Source organism: Oratosquilla oratoria, chromosome 2, assembly GCF_046742065.1.
Source record: "Oratosquilla oratoria isolate Oo_2021 chromosome 2, ASM4674206v1, whole genome shotgun sequence".
In the NCBI taxonomy this organism is placed as follows: domain Eukaryota; kingdom Metazoa; phylum Arthropoda; class Malacostraca; order Stomatopoda; family Squillidae; genus Oratosquilla; species Oratosquilla oratoria.
This window is the reverse complement of record NC_134778.1, coordinates 62094803-62102302: the sequence shown is the minus strand read 5'-3', so window position 1 is coordinate 62102302 and position 7500 is coordinate 62094803. Positions and strand designations below refer to the sequence as shown.

The following is a 7500-nucleotide window of genomic DNA, read 5'->3' as shown; positions in this document are numbered from 1 at the left end:
GAAAGGGGAGAGGAGTAAGGAGGAGGAGGAGGAGGAAGAGATGGAGGAGGAGGAGGAGGAGGAGGAGGAGGAGGAGGAAGAGATGGAGGAGGAGTAATGAGTTCTGATGGAAGGGTTGTCGGGTGTCTGAGCTGGAGGAGGAGGAGGAGGAGGAGGAGGAGGAGGAGGAGGAGCTGCCCAGGACGTCGCTTCTGTTAACCCTCGAAGGAGGAAGACGTCGGATGGAGGTGATGGAGGGAGGAGGAGGGAGAGAGAGGGAGAGAGAGAGAGAGAGAGAGAGAGAGAGAGAGAGAGAGAGAGAGAGAGAGAGAGAGAGGTAAAGGTAGGAGAGAGAGGGAAGGAGAGAGAGGGAAGGAGAGAGAGGGAAGGAGAGAGAGGGAAGGAGAGAGAGGGAAGGAGAGAGAGGGAAGGAGAGAGATGGAAGGAGAGGGAGGGAAGAAGAGGAAGGGAAGGGAAGGAGAGAGAGAGATAAAGAGACAGACAGAAAGAACTAAAGGTAGACAGGGAGGTAGTGCGGGTGGCGGGGTGAGTGAAAGATCGAGGGATGTGAGAAAAGGACGTGAGGGCGTGAGTGAGTGAGGGCGTGAGTGAGTGAGTGAGTGAGTGAGTTAGGGAGTGAGGAGTGCTCTCAATGTCCTTGCCTCTGTGACGAGATGTCAGAAGGGATCGAACTAGCGGCTCCCGCCTGGGGGGGGGGGGGAGCCACGACTCACCCAGGGGACCTAACCCGCTGGTCCCTTAGTGTCCACTCGCCCGTCCCTTTCGGCGGGAATCTCGCCCCTACGGCGCCCCGGCGGCTGCTGGCGCCCCGGACGCCTTCCCCCCCTCCCCCCGTTCCCCTCCCTCCCCCTCCCCCGTCCACCTGCCACTAATCAGAATGAAGGAAGAATATTGATATTTTGTGTTATTCTCTATAGATTAATCTTTGATGTAATGATTTCGAGTTGTACTGGCAGATGGAGAAGTGGAGACGCGGAGGGTGGGGAGGGGGAAGGGGGAGGGGGGAAGGGGGAGAGGAAGGGAGGAGAAGAAAGAGAAGGAGGAAGAGAGAAAGAGAGGGGGGAAGAGGGAGAGAGGGGGAAGAGGAGGGAGAGAAAGAGAGGGGGGAAGAGGAGGAGGGGGATAGGAGGAAGAGCAAGTGAGGAAGGGAGGAGGATAAAGAGGAGGAGGAGGAAGAGGAGGGAGAGAGAAAGAGAGGGGAAGAGGAGGAGGAGGGAGGGAAAGAAATGAGGGGGAGGAGGGGAATGCAAAAAAGGTCAGGTAGAATGAAAGAGAGTGAAGACAGGAGAAGAAGAAGGAGGAAGGGTAGGAGGAGGAGGGGGAGGAAATAGAGAGAAAGGAGGAGAGAGAAGAAGAGAGAAAGAATGGCTGTGGAAGAGGAGACAGGAAGAGGGGGAGAGAGAAAGGGGGAGGAGAAGGGGAGGAGAGAGGAGGAAGAAGAGGAGAGAAAGAATGGCTGTGGAGGAGGAGGAGGAGAGGAGGAGGAGAGAGAGAATGGCTGAGGAGGAGTGGAGAGAAAGGAGGGGAAAGAGGAGGAGGAGAGGAGGAAGAGGAGGAGAGAGAGAAAGGCTGAGGAGGAGTGGAGAGAAAGGAGGGGAAAGAGGAGGAGGAGAAGAGAGAAATGCTGAGGAGGAGGGGGAGAGAAAAGAGGAGGAAGAGGAGGATGGAGAGAGAGAGAGAGAGAGCGAGAGAGAGAGAGAGAGAGAGAGAGAGAGAGAGAGAGAGAGAGAGAGAGAGAGAGAGAGAGAGAGAGAGAGAGAGGAGAAGGAAAAGAAGGAGAGAGAGAAAGGCTGAGGAGGACGGAGGAAAGAAAGGAGGAGGAAGAGGAAAATAGAGAGAAAACCTGAAGAGGACGGGAAGAGAAAGGAGGAGGGAGAGAAAAAGAGAGCATGCAAAGCTAAAAAAAAAGAGGAGAGTGGTAATAGGAGTTAGAGGAGAAGGAAGAAGACGGGTAAGAAGGCCAGGAAGAACAGGGGAAGGGAGAAAAAGGAGGAGGAAAAGAAGGAGGGAAAGCAGGAGGGAAAAGAGGAGGGAGAAGAAGAATAGCCGCAGTAGGAGAAGGAGGGGGAGGAGAGACTGAAATGATGGAGAAGGAGAGAGAGGGGAGGTGAAGGAGAGAGGGGAGATGAAGGAGAGAGTGAGGGGAGATGAAGGAGAGAGAGGGGAGATGAAAGAGAGATGAGGGTAAAGATGTTTGATGAGATAAAGGAGGAGAGAGGGGAATATGAAGAGGAGGGGAGATAGAGAGGAGGTGGAGAAGGAAGAGGAAGAAGGTGGAGGAGGAGAGAGGGGGAGAAGGTGGAGAAGAGGGGAGAGCAGGTGGAGGAGAAGAGAAGGGGAGCAGGTGGAGGCGAAGAGAAGGGGAGCAGGTGGAGGAGAAGAGGGGGAGCAGGTGGAGGAGAAGAGGGGGAGCAGGTGGAGGAGAAGAGGGGGGAGCAGGTGGAGGAGAAGAGGGGGGAGCAGGTGGAGGAGAAGGGGGGAGCAGGTGGTGAAGAAGGGGGAGTAGGTGGAGGAGAAGAAGGGGGAGCAGGTGGAGGAGAAGAGGGGGAGCAGGTGGAGGAGAAGAGGGGGAGCAGGTGGAGGAGAAGAAGGGGGAGCAGGTGGAGAAGAAGGGGGAGCAGGTGGAGGAGAAGAGGGGGAGCGGGTGGAGAAGAAGGGGGAGCAGGTGGAGGAGAAGAGGGGGGAGCAGATGGAGGAGAAGAGGTGGGAGCAGGTGGAGGAGAAGAGAGGGGAGCAGGTGGAGGAGAAGAAGGGAGAGCAGGTGGAGGAGAAGAAGGGGGAGTAGGTGGAGAAGAAGAAGAGAGAGCAGGTGGAGAAGAAGGGGGAGCAGGTGGAGAAGAGGGGGAGCAGGTGGAGGAAAAGAGGGGGGAGTGGGTGGAGGAGAAGAGGAGAGAGCAGGTGGAGGAGAAGAGAAGGTGGGGGGAGTAAGGAGGAGAGGAAAAGAAGAAAAAGGAATAAATCCAGAAGAGAGGAAAATATTACAAAGAAAAATAGTTAAAGAGAGAGAAGAGAGGAGGTGAAAAGGGAAAAGAAAAGGGGACATAAAAAAGAGTGGAAAAGAAGGAGTGGAGTGGTGAGAGGGGATGGAGAGAGAGAGAGAGAGAGAGAGAGAGAGAGAGAGAGAGAGAGAGAGAGAGAGAGAGAGAGAGAGAGAGAGAGAGAGAGAGAGAGAGAGTCTGAGAAATAAGAGAGTAGAGAGAGAGAGAGAGAGAGAGGGAGAGAGAAAACAGACAGAAAGACTGAGAGCTAGAGCAATAGATAGAGACAGAGTCAAACATAGAGACAGACATAGAGACTGAGGGAGTATTAGAGTGCGAACCAGAGAGAGACATAAGGAGAGAGATTGTTTGTGGGGGGTCAGAGGACCCCCCCCATATAGGGAGTTGGGGCCCCTCGTTGGGACATAACAACCCCCTATCCCCCCTAACTTCCCCCCATTGGATATATCGCGAGCGAGTTTGATTAACGAGGTTCTTCATGTTTTGTTACGCTCATTCTTCCGCTTCCAACGACACGACATTTTTTTCTCTTTATTTTCTCTTTTGTTTTTCTCTTTCTCTCCCTCTCTCTCTCTCTCTTCATCTATCACTCTTTCTCTCCCTCTCTCTCTCTCTTTCTCTCTCACACTCTCTCTCTCTCTCCTCTCTCTCTCACACACTCTCTTTCTCTCTCTCTCTCTCTCTCTCTCTCTCTCTCTCTCTCTCTCTCCTCTGACTAAATCAAAAACGTTTGATTTAATTCAAGAGTTGACTGACCACTGTTTTACAAATATCGACTGACTCACTTGGATTACTTAACGTGTTTATTCTGGCTAACACTGAGATTTTTTTATTCCGCTTTGGTGTGTTAAGGGCCATTCACATGGTCAAAACCCGGTTTGTCAAACAAGTGTTTGTAGGGATGTTTGCCCGTATGAATGGGATATTTGGTTGTCAAACATGTTTGACAAACGTGTTTGACAACCAAATAATCTATTCATACGGTCAGACGGTTTGTCAAATAAGCGTATGAAGTTGTGTTTGACCGTGTGAGTGGGGGTATTTGGCTGTCAAACGTGTTTGACAAACATGTTTGACAACCAAATACCCCCATTCACACGGTCAAACATTCACTTCAAACGCTTGCCTGACAAACCGGGTTTGACGAACCGTCTGACAGTGTAAATGGACCTCTACGTTTACATTTGTCAGAGTAAGCAAAAACGGAAACAGAATTATATTTGGAAGAGAAACTACAAAGAGAAAATAAAGAGAAAATAAATAAGACAAAGGAGACGGGAAAGAAAGAGCGAGACTGAGAGAGATTAGGAGATAAGAAAGAAGACAAAAAGAGACGGAGAAGAAGAGAGAAAACACAAGAAGAGGCAGAGAAGAGGAGAGAAAGGTGAAAAAGAGGAGACGAAGATGAGAAAAAACTAAGAAGTAAGAGAAGAAATTGGAGGAGAAAAGAGAAAAGGAGATGATGAAGAAGAGAAAAAATGTAGAAAAGGAGGAAGATGAAAGTGGAAAATAGAAGAAAATAGAAATGGAGAAGACGCCAGATAAAAAGACAGAGGAGGAGCGACAGAAAAAAGTAGAGAGATAGAAAGAGAGAGAGGGAGACGGAAAGAGAGAGAGAGAGAGAAAGAGAGAGAGGCAGAGGAAGAGAGAAAGAGAGAAAGAGAGAGAGAATAGTAGAGATGAGAAAGAAGAGAAATGAAGGGAAACAGGCGAAAGAGGAGCGGTGGATAACAAAACTGAGGAAGATAAGAAAGGAGGGAAAAGAGAAGAAACGGGAGGAGAAGGAGGAGGAGGAGGAGGAGGAGGAGGAGAAGGAAACAGAGGAGAAGGAGGAGGAGGAAACGGAGGAGAAGGAGGAGCGGGGAAAGAATGAGGAGCAGAAGATGAAATAGGAGGAGGACAAGGAAGCGGAGGAGGAGGAAGAGGAGAGGAGGATGAGGAGGAGGAAAAGACGGAGACGTAGTCACTGGAGTGAAGGCGGAGGCGAAGAAGGCGTCTGAGTAGATGAGTTCTTGGGCCCAATGGGGGGAACGGGGGGAAGGGGGGAACGGGGGGAAAGGGGGCACCCCGCGTCCCGCCGGGGCAAGACGGGAAGAAGAAGAAGAAGAAGAAGAAGAAGAAGAAGAAGAAGAAGAAGAAGAAGAAGAAGAAGAAGAAGAAGAAGAAGAAGAAGAAGAAGAAGAAGAAGAAGAAGAAGAAGAAGAAGAAGAAGAAGAAGAAGAAGAAGAAGAAGAAGAAGAAGAAGAAGGCACAGAAAAAGAAGAAAAAAGAAGAAAAAGAAGAAGAAGAAGAAGATGAAGATCCAGAAAAAGGATAAAGAAGAAGAAAAATTAGAAGAAGATGCAGAGAAAGAAGAAGATCCAGAAGAAGAAGAAGAAGAAGAAGAAGAAGAAGAACAGGAAGAAGAAAAAGAAGAAAGTGGAGAAGAAACAATTGAGCTCAGGAAGGAACGCCATGAAAGGCGACACTGGAGGAGAAGGAGGGGGGGGAAGAAGGGGGGAGAGAGTCGGGAGGTGAGAAAGAAGGGGGAGAGAGAGATGGGGGGAGATAGAGAGAGACGGGATGGCGAGAAAAGAATGGGAGGAGAGGATGGTGAGAGGGAGTGGAGAGAGAGAGGGAGAGGGAAGAGAGAGAGAGAGAGAGAGAGAGAGAGAGAGAGAGAGAGAGAGAGAGAGAGAGAGAGAGAGAGAGAGAGAGAGAGAGAGAGAGAGAGAGAGAGAAATAGAGTTTAAAAAATGAGAATAAAGGCAAGGAGAAACAGGGAGGGGGAGACAAGGAGGAGGAGGCATGTAGGGGGAGGCAAGGAGGGGGATATAAGCAGGGTGGGGGGTTGGGAGAGACAGAGGGGGAGACAGGAAGGGAGACACAGAAAAACACAAATCGCAGGATTAGATATTTATAGCAGAGTTGCATTACGAGAGAACACCATTGGCTCGGACGGACGAGAGTACACAAATCTTTTTCTTCTCTGTCCTCACTTCTTGGGACTCTTTTTTGTGGAAGGAAGCGAGGGTGGCCAGTCACCGAGCATAACATCAACCGATCACAAACTCGGAAAGTTACTTTGTTTGTGTGTGTGTGTGTGTGTGTGTGTGTGTGTGTGTGTGTGTGTGTGTGTGTGTGTGTGTGTGTGTGTGTGTGTGTGTGTGTGTGTGTGTGTGTGTGGATGTGTGTGTGGATGTGTGTGTGTGTGTGTGTGTGTGTGTGTGTGTGTGTGTGTGTGTGTGTGTGTGTGTGTGTGTGTGTGTGTGTGTGTGTGTGTGTCTGTGTGTGTGTGAATTGTAAACATTTTTGCAAGAAGAGGGGAAAGGAAGGAGGAGGAAGAGGAGGAGGGTAGGGGGAGGAGGAAGAGGAGAAGTCGGAAGAGGAGAAGGAAAAGGAGGAAGAGAAGGAGGAAGAGGAGGAGGAGGAGAAGTAGAAAGAAGAGAAGGAAAAGGAGGAGGAGGAAAAGGAGTAGGAGGAGAAAAAGGAGATAAAAGAGGAGAAAAAAGAGGAGGGGAAGAGAATGAAAAGGAGGAGGAGGAGGTAGAGGAGGAGGAGGCTGGAGGATGGAGGAGGAGGATAATAGAAGCCGCAATCATTATTCTAGCTGCCACCAGGCGATTTTATTCGGTTGAAGACAACTCACTTCTTGGGGAAAATATTAAACTCACCTTCACGCCTTTGGTGAGTCTTTATGTCTTCCTTGATTTTTGGTATCCAATAAAATCAAATTATTCAAAATACGCAGACACACACGAACGTGCACACACACATGCACACACACACACACACACACACACACACACACACACACACACACACACATGCACACACACACACACACGTATACACATATACACACACGAACACACACACACACACACACACACACATGCACACACGTATACACATATACACACACGTATACACACACACACACACACACACACACACGTGGCAGGGAGTTGGGTGTGTGCGTACGTGTAAGATCACAGCATCACCTATAGATCACTTATATATGAGTTCTGAGCTCTCTTCCGGGAGGGAAATAACTGTCGATCACGAGTCCAACACGTGATCCAAGACCATGGTTAATCACTCACACACACACACACACACACACACACACACACACACACACACACACACGTTCATCTCCAACAAGACTCACCATCACCTGTCCACAGGCCACATCCTTTGGCAACAAAGCCATCCCATTTTCTTCAAGAACGCACAACTTTTTCCTTCAGACACCCGAAGCCTTTCTCGAACTCGCATTCTTTCCCCGAACTCCGACTGGAAAACTCGTACCTCATCTACCGACAGAGCGCCTTCAATGAAATTAAGCGTTCTCTGCCGCTTTCCAAAGTTCCGAATTCCGACTCATTTGCTGGCCTTACGGAGAGGACTTCTTGTGTGGAGTACGGGTCTCGTGTCTGGAGTGACTTGCCCGAGTCAATACTCCTCGGGTAGAGTCCCAGAGACTTCCACCTCACCAGCGCTTCTGTCCTCATTGGCA

The 7500-nt window shown here is 49.9% G+C and overlaps 1 protein-coding gene across 4 annotated transcripts in view; it reads right to left on the bottom strand.

Moving 5' to 3' along the window:
* Positions 1 to 7500, bottom strand: part of LOC143039506 (cell adhesion molecule Dscam2-like) — a 1807148-nt gene that overhangs the window by 1452211 nt on the left and 347437 nt on the right. The window lies entirely within an intron of this gene.